The sequence below is a fragment of the Ranitomeya imitator genome, chromosome 1 (genome assembly GCF_032444005.1).
Source record: "Ranitomeya imitator isolate aRanImi1 chromosome 1, aRanImi1.pri, whole genome shotgun sequence".
In the NCBI taxonomy this organism is placed as follows: Eukaryota; Metazoa; Chordata; class Amphibia; order Anura; family Dendrobatidae; genus Ranitomeya; species Ranitomeya imitator.
In genome coordinates, this window is record NC_091282.1 from 1004772561 (window position 1) to 1004790153 (window position 17593).

Consider the following 17593-nt stretch of genomic DNA (forward strand, 5'->3'; position numbering starts at 1 on the left):
CCATCGCTCTCATTCTTTAAGTCCCCCTTGTTCACATCTGGCAGCTGTCAATTTGCCTCCAACACTTTTCCTTTCACTTTTTACCCATAATGTAGATAGGGGCAAAATTGTTTGGTGAATTGGAACGCGCGGGGTTAAAATTTCATCTCACAGCATAGCCTATGACGCTCTCAGGGTCTAGATGTGTGACTGTGCAAAATTTAGTGGCTGTAGCTGCGACGATGCAGATGCCAATCCCGGACATACACACATACCCACACACATTCTGCTTTATATATATATATATATATACATATATATATATATATATATATATATATATATATATATATATATATATATATATATATATATGTATATATATATATATATAATGTGTGTATATATATATATATATATACACACAGTGGCATGTAAAAGTTTGGGCACCCTCTTGTCAAAATTACTCTTATTGTGAACAGTTAAGCAACTTGATAATGGAATGATTTCTAAAATGCCTTAAAATAAGTATGACCCATTTCCTTTGTATTTCATGCAAAAGAAATAATATTTAAATTTAAATGTTTACATTTTAAAAATTACAAAAATGAAAATGGGCGGATGCAAAAGTTTGGGCACCCTTGGATATTTGTATACTCAGATAACTTTGACCAAGGTTTCAGACTTTAATTAGCCTGTTAGGATTATGGCTTGTTCACTATCATCGTACTAACCATGCAGGGTGTCAAAACTTTTGGATCAGTTCATTTTATTTTTTGTGATTTTTAACCCCTTTCTGACATATGACGTACTATCCCGTCGAGGTGGGGTGAGCCCGTATGACCACCGTCAGGATAGTACGTCATACGCGATCGGCCGCGCTCATGGGGGAGCGCAGACGATTGCGGCTGGGTGTCAGCTGACTATCGCAGCTGACATCCGACACTATGTGCCAGGAGCGGTCATGGACCACCCCGGCACATTAACCCCCCCACACTGCGATCAAACATGATCGCAGTGTGCCAGCGGTATAGGGAAGCATCGCGCAGGGAGAGGGCTCCCTGCGGGCTTCCCTGAGACCACCTGAGCAACGCAATGTGATCGCGTTGCTCCGAGGGTCTCTTACCTCCTCCTCCCTGCAACAGGCCCGGATCCAAGATGGCCACGGCATCCGGGTCCTGCAGGGAGGTGGCTTCACTGCGCCTGCTCAGAACAGGCGCCGGGAAGCCAGGAGAAGTGCACGTCAGATCGCTGATCTGACACAAAAAAACAATAAAAGTACACATATTTAGTATCGCCGCATCTGTAACGATCCCACCTATAAAACAATATCACTAGTTAACCCCTTCAGTGAACACCGTAAAAAAAAACGAAGCAAAAAACAACACTTTATTCTGATACCACCAAACAAAAAGAGGAATAACACACGATCAAAAATACTGATATAAATAACCATGGTACCGCTGAAAACATCATCTTGTCCCGCAAAAAACGAGCCACAATACAGCATCATCAGCGAAAAAATAAAAAAGTTATAGTCCTCAGAATAAAGCGATGCAAAAATAATTATTTTTTCTATAAAATAGTTTTTATCATATAAAAGCGCCAAAACATAAAAAAAATATAAATGAGGTATCGCTGTAATCGTACTGACGCAAAGAATAAAACTGCTTTATCCATTTTACCTAACGCGGAATGGTATAAACGCCTTCCCCAAAAGAAATTCATAATTAGCTGGTTTTTGGTCTTTCTGCCTCACAAAAACCAGAATAAAAAGCGATCAAAAAATGTTACGTGCCCGAAAATGTTACCAGTAAAAACGTCAACTCATCCTGCAAAAAACAAGACCTCACATGACTCTGTGGACCCAAATATGGAAAAATTATAGCTCTCAAAATGTGGTAACGCAAAAACAATTTTTTGCAATAAAATGGGTCTTTCAGTGTGTGACGGCTGCCAATCATAAAAATCCGCTAAAAACCCGCTATAAATAATAAATCAAACCCGCCTTCATCATCCACTTAGTTAGGGAAAAATAAAAAAAATTAAAAAAATGTATTTATTTCCATTTTCCAATTAGGGTTAGGGCTAGGGTTAGGGTTAGGGCTGAGGTTAGGGTTAGGGCTAGGGTTAGGGCTAGGATTATTGCTAGGGTTAGGGCTAGGGCTAGGGTTAGGGCTAGGGTTCAGGCTACAGTTAGGGTTGGGGCTAAAGGTAGGGTTGGGGCTAAAGTTAGGGTTAGGGTTGGGGCTATACTGTTGGGAATAGGGATGGGATTAGGGTTAGTTGTGTGTTAGGGTTAGAGGTGTGGTTAGGGTTACCGTTGGGATTATGGTTAGGTTTGTGTTTAGATTAGGGTTTAAGTTATAATTGATGGTTTTCGTCTGTTTCGGCACATCAGGGGCTCTCCAAACGCGACATGGCGTCCGATCTCAATTCCAGCCAATTCTGCGTTGAAAAAGTAAAACAGTGCTCCTTCCCTTCCGAGCTCTCCCGTGTGCCCAAACAGAAGTTTATTCCAACATATGGGGTATCAGCATACTCAGGACAAATTGGACAACAACTTTTGGGGTCCAATTTCTCCTGTTACCCTTGGGAAAATACAAAACTGTGAGCTAAAAAATAATTTTTGTGGGAAAAAAAAGATTTTTTATTTTCACGGCTCTGCGTTATAAACTGCAGTGAAACACTTGGGGGTTCAAATTTCTCACAACACATCTAGGTAAGTTCCTTGGGGGGTCTAGTTTTCAATATGGGGTCACTTGTGGGGGGTTTCTACTGTTTAGGTACATTAGGGGCTCTGCAAACGCAATGTGACGCCTGCAGACCATTCCATCTAAGTCTACATTCCAAATGGCGCTCCTTCCCTTTCGAGCCCTCCCATGCGCCCAAACGGTGGTTTCCCCCACATATGGGTTATCAGCGTACTCACGACAATTTGGACAACAACTTTTGGGGTCCAATTTCTCCTGTTACCCTTGGGAAAATACAAAACTGGGGGCTAAAAAATAATTTTTGAGGGAACATTTTTTTTTTATTTTCACGGCTCTGCATTATAAACTGTAGTGAAATACTTGGGGGTTCAAAGTTCTCAAAACACATCTAGATAAGTTCCTTGGGGGGTCTAGTTTCCAATATGGGGTCACTTAAGGGGGGTTTCTACTGTTTAGGTACTTTAGGGGCTCTGCAAATTCAATGTGATGCCTGCGGACCAATACATCTAAGTCTGCGTTCCAAATGGCGCTCCTTCCCTTCCGAGCATTCCCATGTGGCCAAATGGTGGTTCTCCCCACATATGGGGTATCATTGTACTCAGGACAAATTGGACAACAACTTTTGGGGTCCAATTTCTCCTGTTACCCTTTGGAAAATACAAAACTGGGGGTTAAAAAATAATTTTTGTGGGAATTTTTTATTTTTATTTTCACGGCTCTGCTTTAAAAACTGTAGTGAAACACTTAGGGGATCAAAGTTCTCACAACACATCTAGATAAGTTTCTTGAGGGGTCTAGTTTCCAATATGGGGTCACTTGTGGGGGTTTCTACTGTTTAGGTACATTAGGGCTCTGCAAAGGCAGTGTGACACCTGCAGACCATTCCATCTAAGTCTGCATTCCAAATGGTGGTTCCCCCCACATATGGGGTATCAGTGTGTTAGGTCTCGAGTTTCCGCTTCTGCACAGGGGGAATCTCGAGCCATCTCCGCTGCGGTCTCCCATTCTTATCCAGCCGCAGTGGAGTCTGCTCAGCAGGGACGTCGGTCCCAGCGTCTTGCTCAGTCTCACTCTGTACAGAGAGTTACTGCTGCTTCTTCAGCTTCTGCCATTAAAGCCAGTGCTGGTCAGCAGCGAGCGGACTTCTCTGGGACTAAGTCCTTGTCTGCACACACTGAGCATGCCCAGGGCAAGATCTCCCGTTGGAGATCGAGGTCCATGTGCTCAGGCTCTGCAGCACATTCCATTGGTCCTCTTGGCAGGTCTTGGAAGGGCAAAGTTTCTGTGGCCACTTCCTGTGCTGCAACTATATAAACTGCGCTAGTGTACATTTGCATACGTGTGTTTGTTGTGAGTGCAAGTCGTCCTTGGATACCCCTTCCCTATTGAATGTCTGTTCGCGGAAGGTGTATGGTTGCTATCTAGCGCCCGACTTATCCTACAGCACGAATCACACATTACAGCGTCCAGTTGCTGTGACCGCCAGTACGGCACCGTGCACTTCCTCTGTGCTTTCCTTACCCAAGCCTGGGTGGTTAGTGGCGTTCGTCAGTGCGGCACCGCATGCACTCTTGTGCCTTAAAATTGTAATTTAGTTTCCTTACACACCCAGTTGCGGTGTTGTGCCAGCAAGGGTCTATTCGGACTTCAATCCTAGTTGGGGTTGAGTTCGCTGACTACTTGCTCGCGCTCTATGTGCGGTACCGCGGTCCTGTGACGCAACAGGATCGCTTCCTTCACGCTGGGTGAAGTTTAACCCATGTGTGTATACTTATGAGTACCGCCATATAGTCCGTCATTACTTGGCAGCAGGTTCCATCTCTGCACGGTGGAACCCGGGCTGCGAACGCACCATACTTTATCTGTCTTATTATTTGGTGCGTTCCGCTAGCCCTAACATTACACTAGCGCCAGTGTCTGGCTAGTAATGACGGACAAACAGCAATCCTTGCGGTATATCCAGCAGCTGGAGGGTAGGTTGGCGGCTCTTGAGAGCGCAACCTCAGCTGTGGATGTTACCGCAGTTGCTGTACAGGCTGCTAGCGTGGCTGCAGCAACCCTGTCCATTGCCACCCCTGCTCCGACATTTTCTCGCCTCCCGCTGCCAGAAAAATTTTCTGGTGATAGCAAATTTTGTTGGGGATTTGTGAGTCAGTGCTCTATTCACCTCGAGCTCCTGGCTGCACGTTTTCCCACAGAGCGGGCTAAGGTGGGATTTATAGTGTCTCTCTTGTCGGACAGGGCGTTGGAATGGGCCACGCCGCTGTGGGAGCGTGGTGATCATGTGGTGCAGAGTGCTCCTCTGTTTCTGAGCACTCTGAAACAGGTCTTTTTAGGACCTCAAGTCACCCATGATACTGCGCTCCAACTGCTGGAATTAACTCAGGGTGAGTCCTTGGTCAGTCATTTTGCCATCCAATTCCGCACTTAAGCTTCTGAGCTGGATTGGTCGGATAAAGCTCTTATCCCCATATTTTGGAGGGGCCTGGCTGACCACGTTAAGGACGCTCTGGCCACTAGGGAGATTCCTGCCACACTGGAGGAGTTAATAACTGTCTCCACTCGAATTGACCTTCGTTTTAACGAGCGGAGGTTAGAGCGAGCCCAGTGTAGGCAGAGGTTTCGGCTGGCTCCTACCTTCGCCAAACCTCTGGAATCTTCGGTCCGGGTTCCTGAGTCACATGAGGCCAGGGAAGTGTCACAAGCGGGATCTTAGTCCCGGACCGCTTGTGCACTCAAGGTCTGTCATGTTTGCCAGCAGTCAGGACATCTAGCCACCAGATGTTCTCAGCGGTCGAGGAAACGTCAGCGTCTAGTGGTAGTAGGTGGAGGTACACTAGACACGGCGACGTTTGCCTCTAAATTGTCCTTTAAGGGGACAATTACTATAGGCTCATTCTCCCACTCGGTAGAGCTCTGCGTGGATTCTGGGGCGGAGGGCAATTTTATGTCTTCTGCCTTCGCCCAACGTCACGCAATACCCCTGGTTATGCTAGCTCAACCAGTAACGGTACGAGTGGTGAATGGGTCGACACTGCCCTCACAGATAACACACCAGACCATCCCTTTTACTCTGTCCATGTCGCCATCTCATCAGGAGATTATATCTCTGCTCGTCATTCCTGAGGGAATTGATGAGGTCCTGTTGGGAATACCTTGGCTACGGTACCACTCTCCTCATATCGAGTGGTCCTCTGGCAGAATCCTGGGATGGGACGAATCTTGTGGGGGTAGGTGTCAGAGGGAGTGCGTTCAGGTTGCTACTACAGAGGTACCCGCAGATCTTTCCTCTCTCCCCAAGCAGTATTGGTCTTATGCAGACGTGTTCTCCAAAAAGGCGGCGGAGATCCTTCCGCCCCATCGCCCCTATGACTGTCCTATTGATCTCTTGCCTGGTGCTGAGCCTCCCCGGGGTCGAGTCTATCCGCTATCTCTCCCGGAGACGGAGGCAATGTCACAGTACATCCAGGAGAATCTGGCAAGAGGATTCATTAGGAAGTCAGTGTCACCTGCTGGGGCAGGGTTCTTCTTCGTGCAGAAGAAGAATGGGGAATTGCGTCCATGCATAGACTACAGGGGTCTTAATGCCATCACCGTTAAAAATAAGTATCCTTTGCCCTTGATATCTGAGCTCTTCGATAGTAACATAGTAACATAGTTAGTAAGGCCGAAAAAAGACATTTGTCCATCCAGTTCAGCCTATATTCCATCATAATAAATCCCCAGATCTACGTCCTTCTACAGAACCTAATTGTATGATACAATATTGTTCTGCTCCAGGAAGACATCCAGGCCTCTCTTGAACCCCTCGACTGAGTTCGCCATCACCACCTCCTCAGGCAAGCAATTCCAGATTCTCACTGCCCTAACAGTAAAGAATCCTCTTCTATGTTGGTGGAAAAACCATCTCTCCTCCAGACGCAAAGAATGCCCCCTTGTGCCCGTCACCTTCCTTGGTATAAACAGATCCTCAGCGAGATATTTGTATTGTCCCCTTATATACTTATACATGGTTATTAGATCGCCCCTCAGTCATCTTTTTTCTAGACTAAATAATCCTAATTTCGCTAATCTATCTGGGTATTGTAGTTCTCCCATCCCCTTTATTAATTTTGTTGCCCTCCTTTGTACTCTCTCTAGTTCCATTATATCCTTCCTGAGCACCGGTGCCCAAAACTGGACACAGTACTCCATGTGCGGTCTAACTAGGGATTTGTACACAGGCAGTATAATGGTCTCATCATGTGTATCCAGACCTCTTTTAATGCACCCCATGATCCTGTTTGCCTTGGCAGCTGCTGCCTGGCACTGGCTGCTCCAGGTAAGTTTATCATTAACTAGGATCCCCAAGTCCTTCTCCCTGTCAGATTTACCCAGTGGTTTCCCATTCAGTGTGTAATGGTGATATTGATTCCTTCTTCCCATGTGTATAACCTTACATTTATCATTGTTAAACCTCATCTGCCACCTTTCAGCCCAAGTTTCCAACTTATCCAGATCCATCTGTGGCAGAATACTATCTTCTCTTGTATTAACTGCTTTACATAGTTTTGTATCATCTGCAAATATCGATATTTTACTGTGTAAACCTTCTACCAGATCATTAATGAATATGTTGAAGAGAACAGGTCCCAATACCGACCCCTGTGGTACCCCACTGGTCACAGAGACCCAGTTAGAGACTATACCATTTATAACCACCCTCTGCTTTCTATCACTAAGCCAGTTACTAACCCATTTACACACATTTTCCCCCAGACCAAGCATTCTCATTTTGTGTACCAACTTCTTGTGCGGCACGGTATCAAACGCTTTGGAAAAATCGAGATATACCACGTCCAATGACTCACCGTGGTCCAGCCTATAGCTTACCTCTTCATAAAAACTGATTAGATTGGTTTGACAGGAGCGATTTCTCATAAACCCATGCTGATATGGAGTTAAACAGTTATTCTCATTGAGATAATCCAGAATAATATCCCTCAGAAACCCTTCAAATATTTTACCAACAATAGAGGTTAGACTTACTGGCCTATAATTTCCAGGTTCACTTTTAGAGCCCTTTTTGAATGTTGGCACCACATTTGCTATGCGCCAATCCTGCGGAACAGACCCTGTCGCTATAGAGTCCCTAAAAATAAGAAATAATGGTTTATCTATTACATTACTTAGTTCTCTTAGTACTCGTGGGTGTATGCCATCCGGACCCGGAGATTTATCTATTTTAATCTTATTTAGCCGGTTTCGCACCTCTTCTTGGGTTAGATTGGTGACCCTTAATATAGGGTTTTCATTGTTTCTTGGGATTTCACCTAGCATTTCATTTTCCACCGTGAATACCGTGGAGAAGAAGGTGTTTAATATGTTAGCTTTTTCCTCGTCATCTACAACCATTCTTTCCTCACTATTTTTTAAGGGGCCTACATTTTCAGTTTTTATTCTTTTACTATTGATATAGTTGAAGAACAGTTTGGGATTAGTTTTACTCTCCTTAGCAATGTGCTTCTCTGTTTCCTTTTTGGCAGCTTTAATTAGTTTTTTAGATAAAGTATTTTTCTCCCTATAGTTTTTTAGAGCTTCAATGGTGCCATCCTGCTTTAGTAGTGCAAATGCTTTCTTTTTACTGTTAATTGCCTGTCTTACTTCTTTGTTTAGCCACATTGGGTTTTTCCTATTTCTAGTCCTTTTATTCCCACAAGGTATAAACCGCTTACACTGCCTATTTAGGATGTTCTTAAACATTTCCCAATTATTATCTGTATTCTTATTTCTGAGGATATTGTCCCAGTCTACCAGATTAAGGGCATCTCTAAGCTGGTCAAACTTTGCCTTCCTAAAGTTCAGTGTTTTTGTGACTCCCTGACAAGTCCCCCTAGTGAAAGACAGGTGAAACTGTACAATATTGTGGTCGCTATTTCCTAGATGCCCGACCACCTGCAGATTTGTTATTCTGTCAGGTCTATTAGATAGTATTAGGTCTAAAAGTGCTGCTCCTCTGGTTGGATTCTGCACCAATTGTGAAAGATAATTTTTCTTGGTTATTAGCAGAAACCTGTTGCCTTTATGGGTTTCACAGGTTTCTGTTTCCCAGTTAATATCCGGGAAGTTAAAGTCCCCCATAACCAGGACCTCATTATGGGTTGCAGCTTCATCTATCTGCTTTAGAAGTAGACTTTCCATGGTTTCTGTTATATTTGGGGGTTTGTAACAGACCCCAATGAGAATTTTGTTACCATTTTTCCCTCCATGAATTTCGACCCATATGGACTCGACATCCTCATTTCCTTCGCTAATATCCTCCCTTAAAGTGGACTTTAGACAAGACTTTACATAGAGACAAACCCCTCCTCCTCTCCGATTTTTACGATCCTTTCTAAACAGACTGTAACCCTGTAAGTTAACTGCCCAGTCATAGCTTTCATCTAACCATGTCTCGGTTATTCCCACTATGTCAAAGTTACCTGTAAATATTTCTGCTTCTAGTTCTTCCATCTTGTTTGTCAGGCTTCTGGCGTTTGCGAGAATGCAGTTTAGAGGGTTTTGTTTTGTTCCAATCTCCTAGGCTTCGGGGAGCAAGGGTATTTACTAAACTAGATCTGCGGGGTGCTTACAACCTGATTCGCATCCGTGAGGGGGACGAATGGAAGACGGCTTTTAACACCAGGGATGGGCACTATGAATATCTGGTGATGCCCTTCGGGCTCTGTAATGCCCCAGCCGTTTTCCAAGACTTTGTGAACGATATCTTCCGGGATATGCTTTCCACCTCGGTCGTAGTCTATCTGGATGATATTCTCATCTACTCTCCAGATATTGACTCCCACCGGAGAGATGTTTGCAAAGTCTTCGACCTCCTACGGGCAAACTCCCTCTATGCCAAGTTGGAGAAGTGTATGTTTGAGCAGGAGTCCTTACCTTTCCTAGGCTACATCATCTCTGCCCAGGGATTGGCTATGGATCCTGCCAAACTGCAGGCTGTGATGGACTGGCAGGAACCCCATTCTCTTAAAGCGGTGCAGCGCTTTATGGGGTTCATTAATTATTATCGCCAGTTCATTCCGCACTTCTCAACTTTGGTAGCTCCCTTGGTTGCCCTCACCAAGAAGGGGGCAAATCCCAAATTGTGGTCTGAGGAGGTCTCCAAGGCCTTTAACTCTATAAAGTCACACTTCGCTAGCGCTCCCATCCTACATCACCCCGATGTTGATAAGCCATTTATCATGGAGGTGGATGCCTCTTCTGTTGGTGCTGGAGCAGTCCTCTTCCAAAAGGATGCTCAAGGTCGGAAGCATCCTTGCTTCTTTTTCTCCAAGACCTTCTCACCAGCAGAGAGGAATTATTCCATCGGGGACAGGGAGTTGCTAGCCATGAAGTTGGCTTTCTCAGTGTGGAGACATCTCTTGGAGGGAGCACGTTTTCCCTTCCAAGTCTTCACAGACCATAAAAATTTGGTGTACCTGCAGACAGCCCAGCGGTTGAATTGTCGCCAGACCAGATGGTCCTTATTCTTCTCCCGGTTTCATTTCACCCTCCATTTTCTTTCTGGGGAGAAGAACATTCGGGCCGACGCTCTCTCTCGCTCCGTTGTGTCATCTGCGGAGGAGGAGCCTCGGCTTATTGTCCCCACCGAGAGCTTGAGAACTGTGGCCCTGGTTTCGCTAGAGTCTGTGCCCCCGGGCAAGACTTTTGTTCCATCCAGTTAGCGACCGGAGGTTCTCTCTTGGGCACACTCGTCCAGGGTGGGTGGACATTTTGGTACCAAAAGGACATCTGAGTTACTGGCGAGGACATACTGGTGGCCGCATATGGCTCGTGATGTCGCAGAGTATGTTCGGGCGTGTGTCTCTTGCGCCAAGAACGGCCAGCTGGTTTGCTTTATCCTCTGCCGGTGGCGGACAGGCCCTGGGAGATGGTCGGGATGGACTTTGTGGTGGGCTTACCCAAGTCTCGTAACTGCACCATTATCTGGGTGATCACCGACCATTTTTCCAAAATGGTGCACTTGGTGCCTCTTCCACGGCTACCTTCTGCACGGGCGTTGGCTGTCTTGTTCGTCAAACATATCTTTCGCCTACACAGTATGCCAGACAAAATTGTTAGTGACCGGGGTCCCCAGTTTGCATCTCGATTCTGGAGAGAGCTTTGTCGTCTACTCAGTATTGAGTTGAATCTCTCTTCGGCATATCATCCCGAGACGAATGGGTTGGTAGAGAGGGCCAACCAGACCTTGGTCACATATTTACGACATTTTGTTTCTGCCAGGCAGGATGACTGGGCATCCTTGCTACCGTGGGCAGAGTTTGCACTTAACAATGCCGTAGCCGACTCCACCGGTCAGACTCCATTCCTCCTAAATTACAGCCAGCATCCGCGTGTTCCTGTGCCCATGCCTGTGTCTTCTGCTGACTCCAGGGTGGCAGACTGGGCTGTGGAGGCACGGGACATTTGGGACCGCACGCAGGATGCCATTCGGGCCTCCAAGGAGAGAATGAGGTCCTCCGCTGATGTTCATCGGCGCCCCGCTCCGACCTTTGCTCCTGGCGACTTGGTGTGGCTCTCCGCCCGTAACATCAGGCTGCGAGTTGAGTCCACTAAGTTTGCTCCTCGCTACTTGGGTCCCTTCAAGGTTCTCGAACAGGTTAATCCTGTGGTCTACCGTTTGGCTCTTCCTCCATGCTTGGGTATCACCGACACCTTTCATGTGTCCCTCTTGAAACCCGTATACATGTCCCGGTTTTTCGAGTCATCTGCCGGGACATCGGGTTCGTCTACGGACGATTACAAAGTGAATGCTATTTTGGGGTGCAAGGTGGTACGCGGCAAAAAGTTCTATCTGGTGGATTGGAAGGGTTATGGCCCAGAGGACAGGTCATGGGAGCCTGTTGAAAACATTCGGGCCCCACAGCTAATTGCTGCCTTCGAGCGTGGCGAGGCCCAAGGAGGGGGGGGCCCTAGGAGGGGGGGTAATGTTAGGTCTCGAGTTTCCGCTTCTGCACAGGTTGAATCTCGAGCAATCTCCGCTGCAGTCTCCCATTCTTATCCAGCCGCAGTGGAGTCTGCTCAGCAGGGACGTCGGTCCCAGCGTCTTGCTCAGTCTCACTCTGTACAGAGAGTTACTGCTGCTTCTTCAGCTTCTGCCATTAAAGCCAGTGCTGGTCAGCAGCGAGCGGACTTCTCTGGGACTAAGTCCTTGTCTGCACACACTGAGCATGCCCAGGGCAAGATCTCCCGTTGGAGATCGAGGGTCATGTGCTCAGGCTCTGCAGCACATTCCATTGGTCCTCTTGGCAGGTCTTGGAAGGGCAAAGTTTCTGTGGCCACTTCCTGTGCTGCAACTATATAAACTGCGCATGACCGCACGGCCATGCGCTAGTGTACATTTGCATACGTGTGTTTGTTGTGAGTGCAAGTCGTCCTTGGATACCCCTTCCCTATTGAATGTCTGTTCGCGGAAGGTGTATGGTTGCTATCTAGCGCCCGACTTATCCTACAGCACAAATCACACATTACAGCGTCCAGTTGCTGTGACCGCCAGTACGGCACCGTGCACTTCCTCTGTGCTTTCCTTACCCAAGCCTGGGTGGTTAGTGGCGTTCGTCAGTGCGGCACCGCATGCACTCTTGTGCCTTAAAATTGAAATTTAGTTTCCTTACACACCCAGTTGCGGTGTTGTGCCAGCAAGGGTCTAATTGGACTTCAATCCTAGTTGGGGTTGAGTTCGCTGACTACTTGCTCGCGCTCTATGTGCGGTACCGCGGTCCTGTGACGCAACAGGATTGCTTCCTTCACGCTGGGTGAAGTTTAACCCACATGTGTATACTTATGAGTACCGCCATATAGTCCGTCATTACTTGGCAGCAGGTTCCATCTCTGCACGGTGGACCCCAGCTGCGAACGCACCATACTCTATCTGTCTTATTATTTGGTGCGTTCCGCTAGCCCTAACACAGTGTACTCAGGAAAAATTGGACAACATTTTTTGGGGTCCAATTTCACCTGTTACCCTTGGGAAAATACAAAACTGGGGGCTAAAATATAATTTTTGTGGGAATTTTTATTTTTAATTTTTACGGCTCTGCATTATAAACTTCTGTGAAGCCCTAGGTGGGTCAAAGTGCTCACCACACATCTAGATAAGTTCCTTAGGTGGTCTACTTTCCAGAATGGTGTCACTTGTGGGGGGTTTCAATGTTTAGGCACATCAGTGGCTCTCCAAACGCAACATGGCGTCCCATCTCAATTCCTGTCAATTTTGCTTTGAAAAGTCAAACGGCGCTCCTTCCCTTCCGAGCTCTCCCATGCGCCCATACAGTGGTTTACCCCCACATATGGGGTATCAGCGTACTCAGAACAAATTATACAACAACTTTTGTAGTCCAATTCTTCTCTTACCCTTGGAAAAATAAAAAATTGGGGACGAAAATATCATTTTTGTGAAAAAATATGATTTTTTATTTTTACGGCTCTGCATTATAAACTTCTGTGAATCACTTAATGGGTCAAAGTGCTCACCACACATCTAGATAAGTTCTTAGGGGGTATACTTTCCAAAATGTTGTCACTTGTGGGGGGGGGGATTCAATGTTTAGGCACATCAGGGGCTCTCCAAACGCAACATGGCGTCCCATCTCAATGCCAGTCAATTTTGCATTGAAAAGTCAAATGGCGCTCCTTCGCTTCCGAGCTCTGTCATGCGGCCAAACAGTGGTTTACTCCCACATATCGGGTATCGTCGTACTCAGGACAAATTGTTCAACAACTTTTGGGGTCCATTTTCTCCTGTTACCCTTGGTAAAATAAACAAATTGGAGCTGAAGTAAATTTTTTGTGAAAAAAAGTTAAATGTTCATTTTTATTTAAACATTCCAAAAATTCCTGTGAAACACCTGAAGGGTTAATAAACTTCTTGAATGTGGTTTTGAGTGCCTTGAGGGGTGCAGTTTTTAGATTGGTGTCACACTTGGGTATTTTCTAACATATAGACCCCTAAAAATGACTTCAAATGAGATGTGGTCCCTAAGAAAAATGGTGTTGTAAAAATGAGAAATTGCTGGTCAACTTTTGACCCTTATAACTCCCTAACAAAAAAAAAATTTGGTTCCAAAATTGTGCTGATGTAAAGTAGACATGAGGCAAATATTACTTATTAAGTATTTTGTGTGACATATCTCTGTTATTTAATTGAATAAAAATTCAAAGTTGGAAAATTGCTAAACTTTCAAAATTTTCGCCAAATTTCATTTTTTTTCCACAAATAAACGCAGGTAATATCAAAGAAATTTTACCACTAGCATGAAGTACAATATGTGACAAGATAACATTGTCAGAATCACTAGGATCCATTGAAGTGTTCCAGAGTTATAACCTCATAAAGGGACAGTGGTCAGAATTGTAAAAATTGGCCCGGTCATTAACGTGCAAACCACCCTTGGGGGTAAAGGGGTTAAAATGTAAAATTCTTTATGCCTAAAATGTAAAGTAATTGTGTCATTTTTACTTTGTGCCTTTTATTGATCATTTCTTCTTCAACTTGCTTAACTGTTTTCTGTAACTGTGATTTTGACCAGGGGTGCCCATACTTTTATATGCCACTGTATACATTCTGTAATTTTTTTTTATCTAATAACAATCACAGTTTTATTTTTCCATTCGAAAGCTCATCTCTGCTACCTGTATACTTTTCCAACTTTAATTCAAGCAATTACGTATTGAACTATCAATTTAGAGATGACCTCATTTAGCTATTTTAGCTGTAGGAGCAATCTGTTTGTGAGGGAATGGAATTTTAGAATTCTTTAGTGTGCATTCATGTTACAGTAATTTTTTTTCTATTGTACTCTTAGATAGAGACGGTTGTGTAATGATATAAAGGCATTTGCAGTAAAAGGATTATTGTGGTAAATGAAAATGGTATGTATTTCTTAATTGGTTTTAATGATAATCATTTTGCTTTTTGCCCTACAGTTTACATTTTCTGTTTGACTCAGTAAATGTAGTTTAAAACTACTAATGCATAACAGTCATTGAATTCCAGCTTCTATACAAGCCTGCCACACTCTGTCTCCTGGTTCCATTATGTCCCATTATAATTGTGACCTTTTCTAACTCCAACATCAAAATGGAATCCATTGGTTCTCAAGGACAAGTTGATTGAAAGCCAATATATCTACTTAAATGTTAAAGTAATGTAGTATTAAAAAGATTTGTAATAACAGTCCTTAATTGCTTCCTTGTAGTTCTTGGAGTTTGCAATGATACATGCATTTTAATTATGCAATAATTAATGAGAAGAGAAAAGCATTTCCTGGCAGGTTATACCCTTGTAAAAGAGTTCAAGAGAATTTCACTTGACAGGACATTAACATGAGATGTGCTCAACTACGCATTTAACTGCTGATCATGTTTAGTTTTAAGAGCAAATTGCACTCACATCTGTAAATTCTTTATTGTTCACAAAAGTAGAAATGTGTTTATTTTAATCTTTAGTTATACAGTTATGTTTAGTGATGTGAGTATTATAATAATATTTAAAGCAGAGATCATACATTTGTATAGATATTTCCAGTAAAAGTTTTGGTGCCCCTGGTCAAAATTACTGTTGTTGTGGAAAGTTAAGCAAGCAGATGACGAAATGATCTCTAAAAGGCCTAACGATAAAAATGACCCATTTCAGTTGTATTTGAGGGAAAAAAATATATACAGTATATTTGTTCTTCTTTTACATTTTAATAAATACAAAAAAGGAAAATGGGCAGATGCAAAAGTTTGGGCACACTTTATGGTTGATACCCAGTAGAACCTCTTTTTGAAAGAATCACAGCTTGGAAACACATTTTGCCAAAAGTCTTTTAATTCTTCTTTGAGGGACTTTCATCCAGTCTTCCTAGGAAAATTCTCCATGTTCTGAGTCATCTTGCATGCACTGCTTATTTGAGGTTTAGCTACTGTTACAGAACCCCCCAGCACCAAAAACTATTATGCAGTATATGTATGTATAATAGTTTCCATGTGAAATGCATCAGTCCACAGGCTGCGCCCCTGGACAAGATATTCTCTTTCTGACCTCCCCCCACCTTTGTAATTCCCACAGTAAATATCGGCAGGCTCCGGCCCCCTGCGGCTATAGTAATGTATGTCTGGCCTGCTGTTTTCCTATTGGCCTGCCCTGTGTATCTGTGTTATATATTCTGTGTGCTGTAAATAAAGGGTGTTCTTAGACTGGAAATATGAGGAGAAGCAGTCAGCTTTTATATGCTCTCATGTAATCAAGAAATTCCTGCCAGCGTCCTTCATTCAGAATCTAGCAAAAGCAGAGTGGACCTCCTGAAACACGGGGGGTGCTGAAAGAGGTACTTCAGCACAGTAGACCCCGTTACACTGGTGGCAGCAGTGGGATGTGATATCCCGTCTACAGGAGGAAAGGAATGAATGGAAGACTACTACCAGAAGTTAAAGAGGACTACATTAAAAGATCTGGTGGAAGCCCGAGGGTTAATTGCCAGCAACAAAACAAAAGCGGATTTGATAGCAGCCATCATGGAACACAACAGTGCAGCGACCCCCAATGTGAACGTGGAGGAGACTGAATTCCAGAGGGAGGTAAAGAACAGACTGGCATTCTATGGCCCAAACCCTGCAGTAGAGATCATACGAGAGGTGATGGCTGATGTGCGTACTGATCTGAAGGAAGAGATGGCTGAGCGGACCAGGATAGAGCTAACCAAGATGGAGATGGCAGAGCGGACCAAAGTGGAGCTGGCCAAGATGGAGATGGCAGAGCGGAGAGAGGAGAGTCAGCGTGCAAGGGGAGCTCTGGCCTCCCCCCAGGTACCTTCAACAGTAAGCCACAAAAAGATCCAGTATAATGCCTTCCGACAGTTGGGGGAGGCAGAGGAAGACATTGATGGCTTTCTGGAGGACTTTGAGCGGCAGTGTGCCCTTCATCAAGTGAAGCCGGAGGAACGGGTTCAGATTCTGGCCAGCAAGCTGACAGGCCGAGCAGCGGACGCCTATCGCACGGTACCCGATGAGGACTCTATGGACTATGAGCAGATCAAAGAAGTGATCTTGGCCCGGTATGCACTGACACCAGAGGCATACCGCCAAAAGTTCCGCGGACTTATAAAACGAGTAACCGATACCCACGCTGAATGGGCCTGTAAATTACGGCGGTCACTGCTACAGTGGGTACAATGGAGCCAAGCAACCACTAAGGAGGACGTCCTCCAGCTCTTCTTGTTAGAACAATTCTTTAATGGACTAAACCCCGAGACACAGGAATGGCTTCGGGACAGGCGGCCAATGACTCTTGAGGAAGCTGCTCGTCTGGCCGATGAACATCATGATGCCAGGGGGCCTCAGTTGTCCGGATCAAAGATGGTCACTAGGGGTCCGCCCATGGACCTGGAGGGCCCCAAACCACTGAAGATTGTAGGGGGACCAGCTAGAAACCCGGCCTACCACAGTTCCCTTGGGGCGCGATGCCACACCTGCCGTCAGCTGGGCCACCTGCAAAGACAATGTCCCAACCAGACTCAGCATACCCAGTGGCCAAAGGCGGGAACAGCTACCTTCCGCCGGGCCGCTGTACCCTGCTACCAATGCGAAGCTGACCCGGCATTGGGGGCTACAACTAACCAAGGGGTGGAAGACATGGAGGAAGTGCTGCATGAAGTAGACCCCATGCAGGCAGCCCGGGCAGATAATCGACAAGAGCATCGACAGGTCGTGTGGGTTAATGGGAAACACATGCAGGGACTAAGAGATTCCGGAGCAACTTTGACCCTTGTGAAGCCTCATCTCGTCCGGGACCAAGAGAAGACGGACTGGACAGTGGCAGTCCGTGTAGCAGGGGGAGCCATACATCGACTGCCCACTGCCAGGATTCACCTGAACTGGGG